The sequence below is a fragment of the Lissotriton helveticus genome, chromosome 1_1 (assembly GCF_964261635.1).
Source record: "Lissotriton helveticus chromosome 1_1, aLisHel1.1, whole genome shotgun sequence".
Taxonomy (NCBI): Eukaryota; Metazoa; Chordata; class Amphibia; order Caudata; family Salamandridae; genus Lissotriton; species Lissotriton helveticus.
The window spans coordinates 346545106-346568845 of record NC_136057.1 but is presented as its reverse complement, the minus strand read 5'-3'; the positions used below and the strand labels follow the sequence as shown (position 1 = coordinate 346568845).

At 46.8% G+C, this 23740-nt stretch overlaps 1 protein-coding gene across 1 annotated transcript in view; it reads left to right on the top strand.

The window, feature by feature from the left end:
* Positions 1 to 23740, top strand: part of LOC144807727 (protein mono-ADP-ribosyltransferase PARP12-like) — a 332204-nt gene that overhangs the window by 1599 nt on the left and 306865 nt on the right. The gene's annotated exons all lie outside the window — the stretch shown is intronic.

Here is a 23740-nt window from a genome sequence, read left to right as displayed (position 1 = left end):
GCTTGATTCTAGTCCAGGGAGGACCTGGCCTGGCAGTTTGGGCTGGAACGTTCCCATTGGGCGCAGGGTCAAGACTGATTTGCATATGGCTGGGTCCAAACTGGAATGGCATGGTGAGCAAAAAAACAATGGCCCAAATATCTATACTGGGGTGAATGTATTTGATTGTTCTGCATTTTGTCCATCAATTGTTCTTTTTACACTCAGGACAAGTGCACACACCACACACAAGATGGCTGGGGTGTGATACTTCCATTTTCCTACTAAAAAAGCAGTGGGCTGCAGGGTGGAGGGGTGAGATGACCAAGGTTTAGGATCGTACCAGGGTAGTGGCGCAGCTACTGTGAAGTACTCGGGAGTGGCTGTGTGTGTGCCAGAGAAGATGTCTCAGCCCGGGCTGACACGCACAGTGGGGGCGTGTTGAAGCCCTTTCAGCCTAGGCTCAGTACTAATTTGCATTAGGTGTGTCTCTGTCTAGATTGCCACACTGGGCGAAAAACAATGGGTCGGAATGCTCCCGCAGTGATTGCCACTGGTCTGACAATTTACAAGCATACAAGCATTCATCCCATCAACTTTTAGCTGTTTGCCTGGATACTTGAGGCTAGCAAATCTTTCCAAGCCTACTTCTGCCAATGTTTGTGAATTACAAAAAGTAGTACATTTGCACCCATCTAAGGGATACTTCTGTGGGTACAGATTTGCTACTTTTTTGATAAACTGGTCACTATATATATATTTAAGGTTCCAATCTAAAAAATGAACAAGTTAAAACCTCAGTGACATGAGAAAAACGAGAAACAACAACAGACGTAGTCTTGACTCCGGGCCCACACACCCAACTAGCAAATCAAGAATGCATTTGAGGGGTGTTATGTTATGTTAGTTACATTTAATATAACACTCGAGGCACATGTGGTTGTCTCGGCACTGCAAACAGTAGCAGGCAAGCATTTACAAAAGAGATCTTATTGGAAAAGGGAGGCCTTCAACAGTTTCCTAAATTGTCAATAATTCGAAGAGGTATGAATATGCACTGAGAGTCTGTTCCAATAGGCAGGGGCCGGATATGAAAAGATTCTCCCTCCACATCTAGTCGGGCGCAGGCGGGGGACAGACAACTAGGCCTGTCACTCTCTAAACACCCCAATTGAAGCTCCTCCCACCTGGGACTAGTAGTTCTCCCTGGAAATGTATGACTAGGTCACGTACAAAACAACGGCCTAGAATCTCTGACATGTGATCACTTATTTTAAATGTATTTTCGCTGCACGCAATCTCCATCTGTGCCTCAAGGAGCCTTGATGGTGGACTTGACAAATTGGTGCATGTAGGCAGGGCTCCAAGTTTCTAGCCCTCACCTTTTACAAATCATTTTAACAAGTGACTGACCACCCTGTGTAATAGGTCCGTGTCGCAAACAGAGGAGGGCGCACAGGCAAATGAATATAGCGAGCCAAGGGCTGAGCTTGGCTCTCAGAATTTGACCAATGGTCAAGTCAAGCTGAGCCATGAAAACATTTGGCATGTATATCGTGCAGCAAACATAATATAAAAATATGATACAATCTCTTCAAAATAATGTATTTTTTTAATATGCGGAAGCATTCCACATTAGTACATCAGTTTATGTCACTGCATAGACAGAAATGTATTAAAAGTGATCGTTTTTAGATACATTCCTGGCTTGCCCCCCAGTCACAATGCCATTAATGAACGAAGGACCGGATGTACAATGACTAGGAATAGCGATTGTCAATTAGCGATTCCATCCGAATCATTATTTGGAAATTGCTCTTCCCTATGTATTAAATTCCTTTCAGTTTCAATAGCGAATTCTAGTGGATCGCCATTAGACTTGCCTCATGAATATAAAATGAGGTAGGCCGCAATTTGCGACCCAATAGGAATCCCTTGGGACCATTCCCCTTTGTGAATGGGTTACAACCAGTTTGAAACTGGTGTAAAGTATTTCAATTTTGCAACTTGAATTACGTAAAACAGAAATACAAACCATACCGATTTGGTATTTGGAAGAGATGCCCTAAACACACCCTTTTCAAATACTGAATTCCAAAACCAAAATGCGATTCGGTAGCAAGTTACAGATTCGTATTTTGGGTTTTGTACATTGGAAAAAGCATTTACCTTGTTGCAAGCAGCCCAGGCATGTAATTCCTAAACATGGCCTAAATTATTATTACAGATGGAGCAATATTATTACCTATTCAATCAAATATAAGAGGTGCTTAGTCAGTGGACATTCTGAACGTAAGTATTTAAAACTGTGCCCATATGGGATAATAAAGAAGGGAGGAACAGTGAAATAAAATATATGCCTAAGATCACACAGTTTGAACGAGCAGTTTATCTTGCTTCACATTTTGAACTTCAGCCATTCTGCCTGAGTCTGCCTGAGTCTGTCTGTCTCTCTTCAGTTCACATCAAAGGTCACTGTATTGTTTTTCATTCTTGGCTCATGACGAGCAAAACCGACAGAGATAGCAGGCCTGGCGCAGGATGCCCAGATTCAACTACCAAGCCAAGAATGCATTTATTTGGGGACTGTCACACCCCAAACACCCCTCTAAAGTACGTCTCTGCATAGAAGAAGGTTTTTGGAGGCTCAGAGTACATGTATTAGAGAAAGGAAAATGTGGAAAGGAGCCAAATGCAGTAAGGCTAGGAGTGAGAATCCTGGGAAGCACAGATGTGGAGTTAAATTTCATAGAATGTGGGTGATTAAACAAACAATAATGGTTCTGTTGGGAACTGTAATGTTTTAATTTATCACACGAACTCTGGAAGTTCTTTTATTAACTTCTTTATTTCCCCGGAGCGCCGGGAGTTGCGACCTTTACTACCGCGGTCGGCGCCGATCACAAGATGGCCGCCTTCCGCTTCCTGTCCCCTCCTTTCCTGTTCCGGGGACGGAACACTAGAACGCTACCACAGGAACCATCATTGTTTGTTTAATTACCCACCCAGGCTCTGAGGGTTACAGGGTTACCCCATTTTACTCAATAGAATGTGGGTGGGCTGTTAGAGAGGCAAGGCATGATATACCAGGTTAAGGGAGGACAGGGCCAGTTCGAGGACCTTCGTAGGCCCAGGCAGAAAGAGGAAAGCTGAGGCCAGCGTATTAAGCATTGCCACTGAGTAGGTATAGTTAGAACCACGTTTCTCAGGAAATTTATTTTTTGGTTTGCTAATAACTTTGGAGCTGTTCAACGAATCTTAATGAAACGTTCCAAAAAAGGTTTTATCTACCCCAGCTCCTTCCTGGAAAGTTTCAGAGTGATCTGTCAAGTGGGGGCTGAGAAAAAAATATGGCTCCCAAAATGCATTTTCACAATTTCTTTTTTATAAGAAAATCAAACAGCATTACCACAAACACCGCTAAAGTGAATTACACCACATTTGGCACACAGCTAAATCTTGGTCAAGAAAGCATGCTTTTTAGGTCTCGGGCCTAGCCACTGCGCCAGCAGTGGGCGTAGCCCAGAGTCCTTTTCTGAGGGCTTCGAAAATGTACCTAAGAATTCCACGTTGTTCGTACTTTTTTTTTTGCTAGGTGCATTGCTATTGGCCTTTGCGTGGGTGTGCTTTAGAAACAGAACACGCAATAGGCCATAGGCGGTCGAGTAGCTCCGCCTATGGCCTATTGGTGTCTGTTACGCGCACTAGAAGGCCATATATCTTCAATTATCTTGGCCATGACGGCGGAGATAATTGAAGACATATGCTGGCAGTGGCGCGCCGCACGCGCTACTCGCGAGTTCTTTTTTTTTTAGAAGAGAATTGCAAAAGTGATCGCTTGTTATTAAATGTTCGAAACAACGTGGTATGAGTCTGCATTTCCCTTTTTGGCATCTGGGAGTGTGAGTGAAGAGTGTGAGTGCAGAGTGTGAGTGCAGAGTGTGAGTGCAGAGTGCAGATTGCAGATTAGAGTGCAGAGTGCAGATTGCAGATTAGAGTGCAGATTGCAGAGTGCAGATTGCAGAGTGCAGATGGCAGATTAGAGTGCAGAGTGCAGATTGCAGATTAGAGTGCAGATTGCAGATTAAAGTGCAGATTACAGAGTGCAGATTGCAGATTAGAGTGCAGAGTGCAGGTTGCAAAGTGCAGCTTGCAGAGTGCAGATTGCAGATTAGAGTGCATATTGCAGAGTACAGATTGCAGATTGCAGATTAGAGTGCAGATTGCAGAGTAGAGTGCAGATTGCAGAGTGCAGATTGCAGATTAGAGTGCAGATTAGAGTACATATTGCAGATTAGAGTGCAGATTAGAGTGCAGAGTGCAGATTGCAGATTAAATTGCAGAGTGCAGATTGCAGAGTGCAGATTGCAGATTAGAGTGCAGAGTGCAGATTGCAGATTAGAGTGCAGAGTGCAGATTAGAGTGCAGATTGCAGATTAAAGTGCAGAGTGCAGATTGTAGAGTGCAGATTGCAGATTAGAGTGCAGAGTGCAGATTGCAGATTAGAGTGCCGAGTGCAGAGTGCAGAGTGCAGATTAGAGTGCAGATTGCAGATTAGAGTGCAGATTGCAGAGTGCAGATTAGAGTGCAGATTGCAGAGTGCAGATTGCAGATTGCTGAGTGCAGATTGCAGATTAGAGTGCAGATTGCAGATTAGAGTGCAGAGTGCAGATTAGAGTGCCGATTGCAGAGTGCAAATTAGAGTGCAGATTGCAGAGTGCAAATTAGAGTGCAGATTGTAGAGTGCAGATTAGAGTGCAGAGTGCAGATTGCAGATTAGAGTGCAGATTGCATATTAGCGTGCAGACTGCAGAGTGCAGATTGCAGATTAGAGTACAGATTGCAGATTGCAGATTAGAGTCCAGAGTCAGATTACAGAGTGCAGATTAAAGTGCAGATTGCAGATTAGAGTGCAAAGTGCAGATTAGAGTGCAGATTGCAGCTTAGAGTTCAGAGTGCAGATTGCAGATTAGAGTGCAGAGTGCAGATTGCACCACAGCACCGAGACCGCCCTGATCGCAGCTACCGATGACATCCGAGCCCTGCTCGACAACGGAGAAACAGCGGCCCTCATCCTCCTGGACCTATCCGCGGCCTTCCACACTGTCTGCCACCGTACCCTAGTACAGCGCCTCAGCAACGTCGGAATCCAGGAGAAGGCACTGGAATGGATCATCTCCTTCCTCGCCGGAAGGACACAGAGAGTCCGCCTCCCCCCGTTCAGATCGGAGGCCACCGAAGTCATCGGCGGCGTCCCTCAAGGCTCCTCGCTCAGCCCAACACTCTTCAACGTCTACATGATCCCCCTCGCAACCATCGCACGCCAGCACAACCTCAACATCATCTCCTACGCCGACGACACCCAGCTGATCCTCTCCCTCACCAACGACCCCGCCACCGCCAGAGCCAACCTACACGAAGGGATGACAGACGTTGCCAAGTGGATGATGAACAGCCGCCTGAAACTGAACTCGGACAAGACGGAAGTCCTCATCCTGGGATCTTCTCCCTCCGCCTGGGACAACTCCTGGTGGCCCCCCGCCCTGGGCAGCGCACCCAAACCCACAGACCACGCACGCAACCTGGGCTTCATCCTGGACTCCTCCCTCTCCATGACCAGACAAGTCAACGCCGTCTCTTCGTCGTGCTTCAACATCCTGCGCATGCTACGTAAGATCTTCCGATGGATCCCCACCGAGACCAGGAAGACGGTCACCCAGGCCCTCGTCACCAGCCGTCTGGACTACGGCAACTCCCTCTACGCCGGAACCACCGCCAAACTCCAGAAGAGACTCCAGCGGATCCAGAACACCTCAGCACGACTCATCCTGGACATCCCCCGCCGCAGCCACATCTCCGGGCACCTGAGAGACCTGCACTGGCTCCCGGTCAACAAGAGAATCACCTTCCGGCTCCTCACCCACGCACACAAAGCCCTACACAACCAAGGCCCAGAATACCTCAACAGCCGCCTCAACTTCTACGTTCCCAAACGCCAGCTTCGATCGACCAACCACGCCCTCGCCGCCGTCCCCCGCATCCGAAGAGCCACCACAGGAGGAAGGTCCTTCTCCCACCTGGCCGCCAAGACGTGGAACTCCCTTCCGACCCACCTCCGCCTGACACAGGACCACCTCGCCTTTAGGAAGCAGCTCAAGACCTGGCTGTTCGAGCAGTAGCAGACCCCTCCCCCCCCCAGCGCCTTGAGACCCTCCGGGTGAGTAGTGCGCTATATAAATGCTGTGATTGATTGATTGATTGATTGAGAGTGCAGAGTACAGATGGCAGATTAGAGTGCAGAGTGCAGATTAGAGTGCAGAGTGCAGAGTGCAGATTAGTGTGCAGAGTGCAGATTGCAGATTAGAGTGCAAATTGCAGAGTGCAGATTGCAGATTAGAGTGCAGAGTGCACACTAGAGTGCAGATTGCAGATTAGAGTGCAGATTGCAGAGTGCAGATTGCAGATTAGAGTGCAGATTGCAGAGTGCAGATTGCAAAGCACAGATTGAAGAGTGCAGATTGCAGATTAGAGTGCAGATTGCAGAATGCAGATTGCAGATTAGCGTGCAGATTGCAGATTAGAGTGCAGATTGCAGATTAGAGTGCAGAGTGCAGATTGCAGATTATAGTGCAGATTGCAGAATGCAGATTAGAGTGCAGATTGCAGATTAGAGTGCAGATTGCAGATTAGAGTGCAGAGTGCAGATTGCAGATTAGAGTGCAGAGTGCAGATTAGAGTGCAGATTGCAGATTAGAGTGCCAATTGCAGAGTGCACATTGCAGATTAGAGTGCAGATTGCAGAGTGCAGATTGCAGAGCAGAGTGCAGATTGCAGATTGCAGATTAGAGTGCAGAGTGCAGATTGCAGATTAGAGTGCAGTCAGATTACAGAGTGCATATTGCAGATTAGAATGCAGAGTGCAATTAGAGTGCAGATTGCAGATTAGAGTGCAGATTGCAGATTAGAGTGCAGAGTGCAGATTGCAGATTAGAGTGCAGAGTGCAGATGGCAGATTAGAGTGCAGAGTGCAGATTGCAGATTAGAGTGCAGTGTGCAGATTATTGTGCAGAGTGCAGATTGCAGATTAGAGTGCAAATTGCAGAGTGCAGATTGAAGTTTAGAGTGCAGATTGCAGATTAGAGTGCAGAGTGCAGTTTGCAGAGTGCAGATTGCAGATTAGAGTGCAGATTAGAGTGCAGATTAGAGTGCAGATTAGAGTGCAGATTGCAGATTAGAGTGCAGATTGCAGATTAGAGTGCAGATTGCAAATTAGAGTGCAGATTGCAGAGTGCAGATTAGAGTGCAGGTTGCAGATTAGAGGGCAGAGTGCAGATTGCAGATCAGAGTGGAGATTGCAGATTAGAGTGCAGAGTGCAGTTTGCAGATTAGAGTGCAGAGTGCAGAATAGAGTGCAGATTAGAGTGCAGATTCGAGTGCAGAGTGCAGATTAGAGTGCAGAGTGCATATTAGAGTGCAGATTGCAGATTAGAGTGCAGATTTTAGATTAGAGTGCAGAGTGCAGATTGCAGATTAGAGTGCAGAGTGCAGATTAGAGTGCAGAGTGCAGATTAGAGTGCAGAGTGCAGATTAGAGTGCAGAGTGGAGAGTGCGACTGCGGAGTGCAGAGTGCGAGTGCAGAGTGCGAGTGCAGAGTGCGAGCGCACAGTGCGACTGTAGAGTGCAAGTTCAGAGTGCGACTGCAGAGTGCGACTGCAGAGTGCGACTGCAGAGTGCGACTGCAGACTGCAGAGTGTGACTGACTGCAGAGTGTGACTGACTGCAGAGTGTGACTGACTGCCGAGTGTGACTGACTGCAGTGTGTGAGTGTGTAGGGTGAGCAGTATGTGAGTGTGTAGGGGCAGTGTGTGACTGTGCAGGGTACGAACATTCGAACTAAGTCCACCACACACACACATAAGACCACACACATAAGACCACACACATAAGACCACACACATAAAACCACATACACCACACACACTACACACACCCACACCACACACACCACTCTCACCACACACTCTCACCACACACTCTCACCACCACACACTCACCACCACACACGCAACCACACACACAACCACACACACAACCACACACACACACTACCAGCCGTCAGTGCACGCTTTCACTGAGCACAAACACCACCAGCCGTCTGTGCAGGCTTCCACCAGGCACACAATACCAGACGTCAGTGCAGGCTTTCACCAAACACACAGAGACCACCAGCCTTCAGTGCACACTTTCACCAGGCGCATTCACCTCCAGCCGTCTGTGCACGCTTTTACCAGGCACACACACCACCAGCCGCCAGTGCACGCTTCCACCAGGCACACACTCCTCCAGCCGGCAGTGCACGCTTCCACCAAGCACACACACCACCAGCCATCAGTGAACAATTTCTACAGGCACACACACCACCAGCCATCAGTGCACACATCAATTGTTAACGCATCTACAATTAACTATTGTAAGAATCGCAGTATGGTGCACTTTACTTTTAAACATATTCATCTAAAGCGCAGCATACCACCATTGCTACAATTCCAATCCAACCCACATAATTGCACTACACACCACATGCATACACTCCATAACACATGGCTAAAAGACATTGCATTTACAATGCCATTAGCTCTAACTCAAATATATCCGAGACCTATTGCGTTTCCAATCCTTGTTCTGATTTAGTGTAATTCCATTTAGTAGTTTTGAGAAATTAAGGTATAAAATGTCTGTATATATCACTACGCAAAGGATCTGCAGAGCTGACAGATCTAGAGATAAGATCGGATTGGCTGCCACAACACCAACGAAGATGTGATGACAGCCATTTTAGGACTCCGGGATTCAGTCGACTATCCTGAAAATAAGTAATAATAAACATATAGGGGGGCAGAGTAGGGATAGCATGTTCACCTAGGCCTGCTGGGGGTCCCATAGGGACAACCAGGGCCAACAACAATGAATTTTTACAGTGAGGTCCTGAAAAGAAATAATAATTGAAAACAAGTTTTAAACAAAAAAACACTGAAATTCACCAGTTATAGTTATCTCAAGTAATTATAACTCATGCCCTAAAGTAACTATAACTCAGTCCCCGCCATGCACAGTTTTTTCACCAATAATTTAATTGCTAATGTTGCAGTGATATTATCAATGATGTCATAGAAGATGTCATGAGTGATGTAATATGTTGGGTAATTAGCAGTGCATGGCAAGGGCGCAAGTTATAGTTACCTTAGGGCGCAAGTTATAGTTACTTGAGATAACTATTACTATAACTGGTAAATTTCTATGGTTTTTAGAGTTTTTTTATTTAGAGTAAAGTAATAGGGACATCACCAAAAACAAAATATATGTAAATAGTCCTCCCAGGTCATTATGGAAGGAGCAGTGACTAATAAAGGAGCGATTGCGGCTGCTCATTTATTATTAATTTCTGCTTTAAATTTTTCTTCTGGGTTTCCCGGTCCCACCAAAAATACCCACTATTTTTTTATAAGGGGCTGCAGGGGGAGCCCCATAGCCCCACAAGGCCCTGCCAGTTCACTGTTAGCAGCCCTATGGGGCAGCACAGGAGCCAACATTATTTTTTAATTTACGGGGTGCCTTGGTGCCCTCCCGTGGCACCCCAGGCCATGATTCTTTTTGAAGGCTATTGGGGGAGCCTCATGAGGCTGCGCAGAAGTTTGCATTTGTTTTTATTTTATAATTATAATTCTTGACAGCTGTTGGAGAGCCCCAGCGCCCCCATAGCCCCGCCAGCATGTTTTTTTTGTTCTTTATGTGGGGTTCTCTAGTGCCCACCCGGGGCACCCCACAGCACGTCCTTCATGGGGACTGCAGGGGTAGGCCCAGGCCCCCCACATCCATTCCCCTGCCCTGCTTGCCCCATCACGGGGTGGGAGCAGTTCAATGCATTTCTTCTCCCACCGGGCGGGAGCAGCTTTGTGCTCCAGGGCAGGGAAAGAGACGTTATCCTGGGGGTTGGAGACCTTGGGACACTGTCACTGAGCTGGCCCTGGGAAATTGTATGACTCAGGGAGGGGGCAGCACGACTTTCCTCCACTTTATTTAAAGTAGAGCCCTGGGAGATGGGTACCTGGGGCATCTCCTGGCTTGGGGAGGGGGATCCCCTTTATTTAATTTAATGGCACTGGAGGATGGGGTCCCCAGGGCCTCTCCTTCCTCGAGAATGGGGGCAGTGGACTACCCTCCCCTTTATTTAAATTATTGGCCCAGGGAGATGTGGTCCCTGGAGGCTTTGAGAGGGGGGCACACCACCAGGCCTAAGGGGTCAAGGTATCACTTCCCGGCCCCATTATGTATTTTTTTTGCATTTTTCTTTTCAGAACTCGGGACCACGAGTCCTGAGTCTTAAGGTTCTTCCTGAGATCTGATTGGCTGCCACCACATTAACTAGGAAGTGGTGGCGGCCTATCAAGTCTCAGGATGATCCACAGCAGTGTGATTTTTAAATTTTCTTTAATTGGTTTTCATCTTTTCGAAAAACGGTACAAAAATAACATGCATCAGCATTTTCATATCTGTTACACACTATGGCCCTCCTTACGATGTTAACACCGTTGTGGCCTCGGGACTGACTGACCTCCAGTAGGCGGTCCTGACACAACAATCACAATGCAACTGCACATGGGAGCTTGTGCTGCGACGTAAACCGGCAGTAGCTCAAGCTCCCATAGAGAAATGGGAGTTTCAGTTAATCCCTGCACCATGTGGCAAGCACCTCAAGGTGCCTGCCACACGTGCTGGGATTACCAGGGGACATTATAGGTGCCCCCTCAGCCCCAGCTGTAGGCTGTATAGAAAAGGGGGCCATGTTAATTGCCCCAAAAGTCGCTTTCGGACAGACTTTCCCTTTCGGAAAGCCCGGTATGGAAAGCCTGTTGGAAACCGACATCGTAATCCAGATGGCGGAAACGCTGTCCTATTGCTGCGCAAATTTGTGTGATAGAGTCTGTTGAGATAAAGCCCAACTGGTCTGGTAGGATTACGTTTGGCAGTAGGGGACTCAAGCCTGTTAGCTAAAATCATTGCTCGAATCGTGGCATCGGTGTTGATATGCAAGAGGGGACAGTATGAGTCACATCTCTCTGGCTGTTTGTCTGATTTCAAGAGTATTAATATCAGGGCTTCCCGGAGTGCCGGTGGAAGGGTCTGCTTAGCATAGGCCACCACATACATAGCTTGGAGGTGAGGTACGATCAGGTCTGCGTATTCCGTATAGAATTCACTAGTTGGCCCGTCTGGACCTTGTGCTTTTCCATTAGGTAAGGAACGTATAGCTTCGCACATGTCCTCTGTCTCTATGGATTGAAACAGGTATTCTCTTTGCCCCATCGAAATCCATGCAAGGGCAATATCATTGAGATATATAGCTACCTCTGTTGTCTCAGCCATCTTGCAAGAGGCATAAAGAGACCCATAGAAGTCAGAAAACGCTCCAAATATCCCGACATGTCACAGTGGTCGTTTCACCAACACTCTGCGGTCCTCCATATGGTTGTATCGAAGGTGGCGTGCACTGATGTCAGGAAGGTGCCATCTCGAGTGTCCGGGTTGCGCAACCTCCACATGTCTACTATACTAAACTCCTCCATACCCACCAGGAGCTACTTTGTACATGGCCTGCCTTGCCCTGGTACTTGCAATGATCTGTCTCGTGCCGAATCGAGAATAGTGTTCAGATCCCCTCTCATATTATTTTTGACTGGGGCAGGGAGCCCAGTCTGTTCCATATATTAGTGTAAGTGGAGGGGTCATCTATGTTGGGGCCGTGTGCGTTTACCAATGTAATCAATCCTCTATGGGTCCCGGTGTAGCGTGCTGCTCGCCGAAAAAGTGATTTGACGCCTTGTCAGGGATAGTAAGCGCTTTATAAAGGCAATTACAATACAATACAATAATGCGTCCTGTAGTACTGCATACCTGCCTTGCTAGTCAGTGAGCGACATTAAATGGCACCTTTTTTAATCAGTGTCAACACTCCTTTGGAGTATGAAGAGTATGATGAGGCTAGCTGTGCTGCGGCCCACCATGATCCTATAGTGTCCTCTGTGCCCTGCTGGAGAATGCGTGACCAGTACGCTATTGCTTCTATAGTGTGTATGGTATTTTACGTTGAAGTGTACTAAGCTGTGGCAGCAGTCTAACGGTTCAAACAACCCTCCTTCCATCCACTTCAGCATCCCAACCATGCTAAAGGTCTCTCTATGTAACATAACCACCACTAACTGTGGCAAAAACAGAAGTTGGCACTTGGAAGTCAGCGCCTGTTAATTCCTTGAAATAGTGTGGGGTATACCTACAAGGGGTAGCTACAATCCCAATTCCCACCCAGTGAATGGGGTGGCCGAGAAACTCAGTAGTATCCAGCCTATGGAGCAGTTTCAAAGTGACTGGTGAAATACCACTACAGTATACTCATGTATACAAGACATTACTAATCAGAAGGGCTTTTGGCATGATCTACATTTTAGAAAGTGTATAATCTCTCATATATTTCTACCAGATATAGTGGCCTCAGAAGCCTCTCACTGCATCCAGCCGTGTCTGCCATGTATCTCGTAGTCGTCTCCTCCTTCGCATCATCAGTACGGAACTAGAAGCTGTGGGGCCTCAAGGCTGAGCAGGCCTCCAAACACAATGTTAGCACATAAAAGAGCTAACCGAGATTTTATTTTCTGATTAAGTATTCCTCATTGTTCCACTCAACATAGCATCCATTATTGGACAAAAATGTGACGGGATGTCCTCATACACCACCAGGTGTCATGCTTCATCATAGGACAATCCACGCTCTCCAAAAACCCAGTTTGATGGAGAGCGGACCTTTACCTGGTTTCAGGAAGGCACCTCTATCTAAGAGTGGACCGTGATCTAGATATTGTAAAAACCAATGTGAGATCCTAAACAGCCCTTTTATTTACTGGAAATGACACTTGGTATTAAAACCAACTGTGGAGACAAGAGGAATTAGTACCCCTTCACCACTGTACCTTCAACATATTTCTGCCAAATGGTTCATGTGAGTGCATGGCATTCTTCAGGACGGAACCCGGGATGCTAGTATGGCAAAAATAAGCTCATTTTGCCACTACAAATAGAAAGGGTTACCTGTGTCAACCTCTTTTATATTTGACCCATAGGTACCTGTAAACAGAAAAAACCAATATGTAGATAAGGGATATGTAAAATTATAGATAACCGTAAGCATGCAACATTTGCATGCTCAGTGACAAGTGACACTGCACATGCGAGGTAACCCAAAACAATTTTCTATCTAGTTGCGAGACCAGCTCACAGTCTTACTCCACTATCGGGTCATCAGGGCCCCTTGGAGGAAGGGCTTAGGAACCCCTGTAGTCACACTCTAAAAGTAGTAATGGAAGGGAGTTCAATATCAATCGGGTTTGGCATCTATCCCCACTCGCCGTAACAAAGATCAAGGGATTCATAATCCCTGCACACACACACCCTCTTACTATATCAAGGTGTGTTCCTCTCGAGAAACCAGATAACATCTGCTCCTTCCTCCCGCTGTGTGCTGGAGGGATGCATATTTATAGCGAGGCTCCTTCAAATAGCATCTGGGGTAACTGCTCATGGTGTCTAACTGCCAAGATGCAAATGCCTACACCTGCGGCCGCATTGTAATGGGAGTATCCGATATCAACGTCTACAACTAGCCCCTTCCAGTCGACAATACAGGATTCATGGGACTCGTAGTCCCAAATTCGTAGACTGGTTGGGGAAGACACATATGTGCAATACCTATCCTCTGGATGCGGGCTATTCTTACGCGGTGTGGACGCCATTCGAAGTGGCATACCAGGGTTGCACACGCGGGACATGACCAGATCCAGTACTCACATGCTTATGGGATTTGTAGTCCCAGACTACAGACTACTTAATCATACAAATTTTCAAGGTTGGAAATAATTTCTCCCTAAGCGCTGTGTTATCTGTATGTGGGTCTCGATCTCCCACATTGCGGTTAAATCAATGAGAGTGTGACAAAACTGTATTCCGTGGTGTTAATCAGTAGCGGCTGCTACCAGGAAGAAGTGGTGCGCAGGGAGTTGGGGTGTTAAAAAAATAAAATAATAAAAGGCGGGGGGAAGAAAGACATATACACTTACCTTCCCGGCTGCCGACTCTCCTCTGTCCTCTTCGTCCACGACGCAGGAAGCACCCAGGCTCCCCTAGCCAATCACAACACTGCCTACAGCAGCATTGTGATTGGTCTGAGCGCCATGGTTCAGCGCTCATATGGGGACTGGGACCCTGGGCAAGTTTCCCAGTGAAAATGTTGAATATTTGATTACATGCCCATGTGGCTTGTTCTTTCTTGGTATGAACACCTGCAAAGTAAAGGTGTGCATCAATGAACACCAGAGCACGATACGTTGTAAAAGTAACAATACCAAACTTAGACGCCACTATCTTGACCTGAACCATAAAGATGTGGATATGACATGAGTGGTTCTCATATGGGAATAAAGATGGCTGTACCGGTTGAGAAGATGGGAGAAGGCGCTGGCCCTGCAGAGGTGCAAGTAGGGTATGGCTGTGCTGACCGCAGAGCAGGGGAAGGAGTGGTGGGCACTCTGTAAAGTGCTCATGATGGTTTGACCGGCCACACCACTAATACATCATCGATGTATCTATACCACAATTAAATCTAGTTTTTATATGGGGTTTCCTGAGTGAATATATGATCTGCCTCAAACTGATGTACATAGAGGCAGGCCATGCTTGGGGCGAAGGTACTCCCCATGGAAGTTCCCTGCACTTGATGGTATATCACCCCTTCAAACTCAAAGAAATTCTCTGTGAGTGCCAGGTCAGCACATTGAATGACAAAGTGTCTTGGGGCCATGAAATCCCACTCTTTTTCTGCCAAGATTCTTTCTATCACTTCAAGGGTTCGTCTCTGGGGGATGCTGGTATACAGTGCTTCTGTATCCATAGTTATTATCATGTCATCAGGAACAGTGTTCTCCATATCTTGAAGCAGACATCGAACATCCTTAGTTCACATAAATATGAAGTCGATGTTTTCACAATGGGTCTCAAGAACCAATTGCAAAATTGCGACAACGGTCCAGGAGTGATCCTATCCCTAGGACTATTGGTCTGCCAGTGGGGGTATCCCGTTTTTATGCATTTTAGGAAGGGTATAAAACCTTGGGGTTCTGGGTTTTATCGGCAATTTGAAATTCAGCCTCAAGTTTTGGAATCCAATCCTGGAGTAATGCTTCCTGCACCATAGACTTGATTTTATTAGCAAGTCTCAGGCTGGGGTCGGTTAGCAGAATTTCGTAGGTCTCTACATACGATAGTAGGCGGAGGCATTTAGTGTTGTAAATAGCTCTGTTCATCACCATTACAGCCCCCCCATTATCTGCGGGCTTTATTACCAGATCAGTGTTCTTTTTCAGAGTATCAAGGGCATATTTTCTGTCTTTACTAAGATTCGGGAAAACCTTCTGGGCGGGGCACTCAAGTCCATCTACTTCTTTGAGGAATGCTTGTTCGAATGCCAGTGCTTCACATGGTAAAGATTGTGTTGGAGGCATAAAGGTAGATTTTTTCTTCAATCCTGTGTTTATATCTCCTTCTACAGAGCTATCATAGTTTTCAAAGAAGCATTTTAACTTAATCCGCCTAAAACAATTGCGCTAGCTCTGTACGTACGGTGAACAAATCACTTTTTGGCGTTCAGACAAAATCCGATCCTTTGTATAGTACCACCATTTCCATGTTTGTAAGGGTTGTGGTACCCACAGTCACTATAGTGGTGGATCCCTGCTCGTAGATGGCACTGGTTTTATTTTTCTTCTGCAGTGAGTGGGGCTCCGCCATTGCGGATGAGCTGCTGCTGCATACACCTCCATTTTTCCAGTATTTGAGGGTTCAGGGACCCTCATGCGTAAATTGTTTCGTTTGGGAGCAGGCCTCCAAGTCTTCATTCTTTGCCTGAATTCGTGAGAGCACTTTTTACATGTTGAGGCATTTGCTGTTCAAAGATTGTACAGTGTCTTCTGAGGTAAGAAGCCTTCGCTGACATATGTTGGTCAATTTTAGTTGTGAGGTTGTCCATTCTTAAGTTGAGGCGATCAATTTTGCTGTCTGTTGACTGCAAACTCTGCTCCACTGAAAGCAGGGTGTTTTTGAGAGGCCCAGTCCCCTGGCTCTGATTCTCCATGTCCTATTCCACCTCTGTTTCAGTTGTACTTCGCATGCTTTTTCTGGATTCAAATGTGAGTGTGAGCCGAGATTTATTCATTTTTAGGGCTCGGGCCTACGTCACACACTGCGAAGCAGTGTGGGCGGAGCCAAGAGTCCTATAATCAGGGTGTCCGAGAAGCAACCCAAACATTCCTGAATGCTCGTGATTTTTCGTGTTAGTTTTTTGCCATCTGCATGGCGATTGGGCCTTGCATGCCTGTCTTTTTAGAAGTCGGCACGCAATAGGGTATAGTCTGTACAGCTTCTTCACTTCCTGCATATTCCGTTCGGGCACGAGCTTGAGAAGGTCATAAATCTTTAATTACCAGCTGTCATGGCTGGCAGTAATTGAAGACAGATGCTGGGCGAGCAAGGCAGATGGTGGGCGCGCGTGCTCACGTTAGCCCCACAGAGTAAACACCATTCCTCGCATGAGCAGCACTGCGCGTTCGCCTCTCTTGCTTTATATTTTAGCTGTGTGCGTACGCGCATGCTGGTTTCCTTTCCAGGTATTCACACTGCCCTGCCTGAGGTGCATGTGTTGGCAGTTTGAACAATGCCCTTAGCACAATTTTTTTTCAATGCTGCTTTATTGCCGTCGCACGTATTTATATATTTATTAACATGCCGGTTCTTAGTAAAGTACATGTCAAAGGCTAAGAAAAGTAGGTTATTGCAGTGAACTATATCAATAATGGCAAACCCTTGTTTTTCAATGCTGCTTTATTGCCGTCACACGTATTTATATATTTATTAACATGCCGGTTCTTAGTAAAGTACATGTCAAAGGCTAAGAAAAGTAGGTTATTGCAGTGAACTATATCAATAATGGCAAACCCTTGTTTTTCAATGCTGCTTTATTGCCGTCGCACGTATTTATATATTTATTAACATGCCGGTTCTTAGTAAAGTACATGTCAAAGGCTAAGAAAAGTAGGTTATTGCAGTGAACTATATCAATAATGGCAAACCCTTGTTTTTCAATACTGCTTTATTGCCATCGCACGTATTTATATATTTATTAACATGCCGGTTCTTAGTAAAGTACATGTCAAAGGCTAAGAAAAGTAGGTTATTGCAGTGAACTATATCAATAATGGCAAACCCTTGGTTACAGGACATAAGGATTATTATAGTGTGAGTGCAGAGTGGTGAGTGCAGAGTGGTGAGTGCAGAGTGGTGAGTGCAGAGTAGTGAGTGCAGAGTGCAGAGTAGTGAGTGCAGAGTGCAGAGTAGTGAGTGCAGAGTGCTGAGTAGTGAGTAGTGAGTGCAGCGTGCAGTGTGCAGAGTAGTGAGTGCAGAGTGAGTTTCCAGAGTGCAGAGTAGTGAGTGCAGAGTAGTGATTGCAGAGTAGTGAGTGCAGAGTAGTGAGTAGTGAGTGCAGAGTAGTGAGTAGTGAGTGCAGAGTAGTGAGTGCAGAGTAGGGAGTGCAGAGTAGGGAGTGCAGAGTAGGGAGTGCAGAGTAGTGAGTGTGTGGGCTCGGCCTGTGAAATTTTATCCTCATTATTTTAAAAAAACTGTATTTTAACTCCTTATTGCTGACTGCCCCCCTCGCTCTTCCCTGCTCCCCTAGCCCCGGTCCGGCACGGCTGTGTGCCGATTGCTCCGGAGGGCTGACAGGGTAGCGGGCGCCATTTTGGGAGAGGCAGTGGAGTCTTCAGGGCAGCGCACTAGTCATCGCGCCTTCAGCCCTTTAAAAGCAACGCCCCATGCGAGCGCGCAGCGGATGCCAGATACCCAGTGGCAGTGGGTTCGAGGCTGCTGCGCTCGTGTGTGGGCTCGGCCTGTGAAAATTTCATCCTCATTATTTTAAAAAAATTGTATTTTAACTCCTTATTGCTGACTGCCCCCCTCGCTCTTCCCCGCTCCCCTAGCCCCGGTCCGGCACGGCTGTGTGCCGATTGCTCCGGAGGGCTGACGGCGTAGCGGGCGCCATTTTGGGAGAGGCAGTGGAGTCTTCAGGGCAGCGCACTAGTCATCGTGCCTTCAGCCCTTTAAAAGCAACGCCCCATGCGAGCGCGCAGCGGATGCCAGATACCCAGTGGCAGTGGGTTCGAGGCTGCTGCGCTCGTGTGTGGGCTCGGCCTGTGAAATTTTATCCTCATTATTTTTATTTTTTTTATTTTAACTCCTTATTGCTGACTGCCCCCCTCGCTCTTCCCCGCTCCCCTAGCCCCGGTCAGGCACGGCTGTGTGCCGATTGCTCCGGAGGGCTGACGGGGTAGCGGGCGCCATTTTGGGAGAGGCAGTGGAGTCTTCAGGGCAGCGCACTAGTCATCGCGCCTTCAGCCCTATAAAAGCAACGCCCCATGCGAGCGCGTAGCGGGCGTGCCGGCGGTGCGCCGAAGGCCGACTGGGGCTAGGGGCCCTCTACTCTGCCCGTTTTCATTCGTACTCCACTGCACAACTATTTGCGCTTCGGGTACATTGGCCCCCTCAAACGGCCACTTGCGCAGGAATCACTGAACTCGGCTTGGCCTGTCCCCCCCTCCCCTTCCTCCCCTGTCATAGTACCTTCCCCCCCTCCCTTTCCCCAGCCCCCCCTAGGCCCCCTCCCACCCCTCTTCCGTTACCCGTGTCATCGCACTTATCAGCCTTCCTACTTAATACTAGGTCGGCTGTCAAACATCAGTTAGAATTGTTTGACTTTCTGAATTCCGTCAAGCCGGACCTACTATTTTTGACTGAGACCTGGTTCCGCACTGACTCTCTCCCCAGCGTGTTAGCAGCTCCCCCCCCCCTATGTTGTCCTCAGGGCCGACCGGCCGGAGGGCCGAACAGGTGGTGGAGTTGCTCTTATTGCCCGTGCGGGCCTTCAGTTCCAAGAGCTTCCCTCCCCTCCCTTACCAACGGCGGATTGCCTGGTCATACGTTCCTCCTTCTCTCAGGCCCCCCTAACGTGTGTTCTTGTCTATCGTCCTCCCCAGCCTTGCCCGCGCTTCCTCCCCGCCATTTCAGACCTCCTGGGAACCCTTGCAATCAATAATTCCTCGGTCCTGCTCCTCGGGGATTTTAACTTCTGGCCCAATGATCCAGCCGAAGATGCTGTTTCTCGAATTTCACTGAGCTCCTTCTTAGCCTGAACTTTGTTTCTCGTGTCCTCTCTCCTACTCATATTCATGGTCACACTTTAGATCAAATTTGGACCCTCAATACCCCATTTCGGCCCCTATCGTCCAGCCTTGTAATTGGTCGGACCACTTTCTGATTTCTTTTTTTCTGGATCTTAGTGTTAACACCAATTCTCCACTTCCCAAACACACCTGGGCGAGAAATTGGAGCAGAGTGGACATGCTTGCCCTATGCTCCTCTCTATCAGCCTCTGACCCGGCCCTGGCTGGCCTTGTGTCATCTAGGCAACTGGATGCCTTGATCAGCTGGCTCCTGAGGGCCTGCGATCAAGCAGCCCCTCTGAAGTGCGTCACGGTCAAACGCGCCCATGATGCAAATAAATGGTTCTCCCCCGCCCTCAAGGCAAAAAAACTGGCAGTGCGTCAAGCAGAGAGAACTTGGAGGCGTGCCTACTGCCCTCTTTTGAAACTACGCTACACCTCCATCCTCAACGAATATAAAAAGGATATCCTCCTCGCCAAGACAGCCTACTTTTCAGGGAGAATTCTCGTAGCAGAGAACCAGTCTAAAGAGATATTTGCTATAGTTCGTGAGCTGGCTTCTTCCGACAGGGCCTCCTCCAAAATTCCCCCATCCCAACTTCTGTGCAACTCTCTCAATGACTTCTTTATTGAGAAAGTTGCACTCATCAAGGCAAAGATTCCGTCACCCTCCCCTACTTTCTGCGATCCCCAGCCTCCTTCCACCACGTTCAGCCTGACTCATCTACCCCTCCTGACTAGAGAAACCTTTCTCTCCCTATTGACCCGTGTCAAATCTGGATCCCCTGCGGACATCGCCCCGGCGCATGTCCTTCGCAAGATCTTTACTAATTGCTACCTTCCGCCCCTCACTCTTCTAAACGATTCCCTCGAACAGGGGGCTGTACCGGTCCCTCATAAAGCATCTATCATTATCCCCATTCTAAAAAAACCTGGGGTTGACCCCGCCTCCCCCTCTAACTATCGTCCCATCTCCCTTCTCCCTTTTCTGGCCAAAGCCCTTGAGGCTCATGTCACCCAGGTCCTTGGTGCCTTCGTGGAGGAAAGTGGGGGATTTGCTTCCCGCCAGGCCGGCTTTCGTCCCCGGCACTCCACTGAGAAGGTTGTCATCTCCGTGATGGACGAGCTTAGAGAGGGGTTAGACACCAACACTCCCCAGGCCCTCGTTCTTTTAGATCTCTCCGCCGCCTTTGACACGGTTGATCATTCCATCGACGCAATTTATAAAATTTGTGCAATTTTAATTTTCGTGATTACGGTATACTGGCAGCACGATCCATCAAACGAAAATTCGCATACTAGAACATCTACGGGCCATAAATAAATGTGATGCAAATTACCCTGTAGCCAGGCACTTTCAAAAGCATCATAACAGCAAAAGTGACCTGATATCTTTCTTTGCCATAGATCATGTCCCTATGAGTTTAAGAGGGGGAGATAGAACCATGAGACTGAGAAGATTAGAATCTAGATATATTATCGATCTTGGTACTAAAGCACCGGGGGGCCTGAATAGTAATGAGGAATTGACAGTACATTTCGGATGAAGGGCTCTTCATTCCACATAGTTAGGTGGCTAATATACGGTAGAGTGAGATGTAGAGGGCATAGGTACTAACATGAACACTAATTATAAGATTCAGTTTGCATTCGAAGTATGGTGATATAGATTAGGATGAGAGTGTATATACTGTGATGGGGGATCTGCACCTTATTCGCAAAGTTTGGTTTATCAATGAAATAGATAGTAATAAGATGGTGAAGGATTGTCCTCAAGGAACTTAGAAAATGTTGAAAAAATGCTCTGTAATTTTTGTATTGTTTATTTTGATGTTTAATTTGGGTGGAGGTGAGGTGCACGTTTATTTATTTATTTATTTATTGTATAGTTAACAAATGTAGAGACGGAGCCCATACAGGGCGTAATCAATGACATAGGCGCGGGATCATGATTTGATTAAGCCCATCTAGGGCATGATAAGAGGTAGCAGAATGAACATCTTGTTCATTTGTAGCATCAATATGATTTATGAGACAATGTATGACATATTGTCTATGAGTATGTGTATATACTTTGATTACGGGACATCGTTCCAAAATGGCGCCTAAGTTTGTGTAAATACATTTGTCCTATTTGTATGTTTATGCTCTGAGAGCAAGTGATCACGGTGTAATAAAAGATGGCCGTTTCTGGCGCGCCCTCGTACCACAGAGGAAGGCGAATGCCGAAACGCGTCTGGTGCGTGAGAGAGCTGAAATAAAATCTATGACTCTTCCCCCGTGAGTGCTGCGTCTTTTTGGAGAAGGAAGAAGACGAGAAGCGTGATATTTGCGGGAGCACCCCCCGCATACAGCACCCGTGTATGAGTGCGCGAGTAGGTGCAGGAGGAGCGGTGATTATTTTATATATATATATATATATATATATATATATATATATATAACGCTCAAAAGGTCCCTTCCCTCAAAGGAACGACAGCACTCCGGGGGTGATGAAATTAGCAGCGGTCTTGTTTATTTAAATGAAAAGTAAACAACAAACGTGTTTCGGCGTCAGCCTTCGTCAGTGTCTATATATATATATATATATATATATATATATATTGCCCAGTGACAGGCCTAAGCCGAAACATGTAGGCATCCTGCGTTTGGTGCTGGCCCACATGAACTAAACAATGCAAACAAAATGCTCGACTAAAGAAAGCGGACTCACCAGTGTTTCTTGGCTGTTCCGCCGAGTGAGTACCTCTCCGAAGTGCTCTAATGAGAGTGAAACACATGCCAGGGGTTGCTTTTATTCATTTCAGGCTGGCTTGGGTGGTATCTTAACTGAATGAACATGAAAGGGAGCTTCCCCAAAGAATAAAGAATTAAACAATGACAATCAACCAAGAACACCCACAGAAAGGCTGAAATATTTTGAAAAATTAATTTTGAGTCAATCATTTGTAATAAAATTATTGAGACCCCATTTGATAAAGGTCAGCTTCTAGAGTACAACAATTCTTTAAATGATGGAAGCTTAAATAGGCATCAGCCCAAATACAAATAGAACAATAAAAACATGACACTTCATTCTTTCATTCTAACAGTCATTCACACGCTCTCATTCAAACAAACCAGTTATTCACTATCAATCACAACATCAAAGAATGCCATGCAATGGAAAAAAGCGCCGACGCGCGTTTCGGAAACACAAAGTTATTTCAGAAGATCCTTCATCAGGGCGCATATGTTTAATCCATAGATGAGAGTTGGTTCACAGTCTCAATTGTAGGCTGAAAAAGCAAATCTATGAGTATGCTGTAGCTGACCAATCTTGGAGATGAACCTGTTATTTAAAACACTCCCAATTGTAAATGATATAATGTGGACGAAGGTTAGCAGGCAGCAGTGTTCCTACCATCTGATAAGAATGATAAAATCGTCCACTCGAAGGATACAGTTGGCGTTTCTGTTCAGACCAGGTGGATTATGGGCACGTCGGAATGATTGGGCAGACTGGAAAGTTCAGATGTTCCCCTCCTATTTTATGAGTGGCTGTAGATACGGTAGATCAGGAACGATATCAAGTGGGTCCCTTGGTCTGGGAGTTCCGAGGGATCCTAGTAATGAAAACGAGGAAGTCTGTTCCTGATGATGCGTGGCAGTATATGGGAGGAGCAGAAAGCCGGAACTTCATGGGCTGCTTTCCTAGTCCTAAAGCGCTGTGTCCTGGTCTCGCAGAAAGTCCAGAATCGGCATGGATCAAAAAGCAGTCTGTCTCCGCGCGTGTCCGGAATCGGGTGGTATTTTACCAATCCAAAGCTGTAATACTGTGCCTGGTAAACCTGGAGCAAAACATGTTCTAAGAAGAGTTTTCCGGAGGAAGAGTTTGAGGTTCTGTTACTACTTTGTCTGGCAAATTCGGGGAAAGCCGGTACTCTACTCTGGCTGTGTGCCTTTTAGCAAAGGAAATGCTTGTGGTCATAAGTGCCTGTCTGGACTGAAGCTGCACATAAGTGTAGGACCTGATTTCTGCGGCAGCGTGCTGACAGTGAAATATAATTCCCAGTTGGCCACAAACTCTCACTTGTTTTCAGAGAGACAGCAGCCATCTTGGATTATCGGGTATAACTTTGAATCTGTTCATGGGGTCCTTTGACTGGCAATCAAGCTGCAATATTGATGCAGCTAGAACCTCACTACATGAATTCCACCTTTCCTTCACAGAGAACTTTTGCTTATTAAAGGATTGTTAGTATGGGCCATTGGATCACAGAGAAGTAACATGAAGTTGTGTTGTTGATGAAAACATACTTTGAACTATTCTCTTGAACAGTTATCTGAATTTTGTTAATACTGAAGCTATATTTTACTATGGTATGACAGAGAAGTATTACCAGGTGATG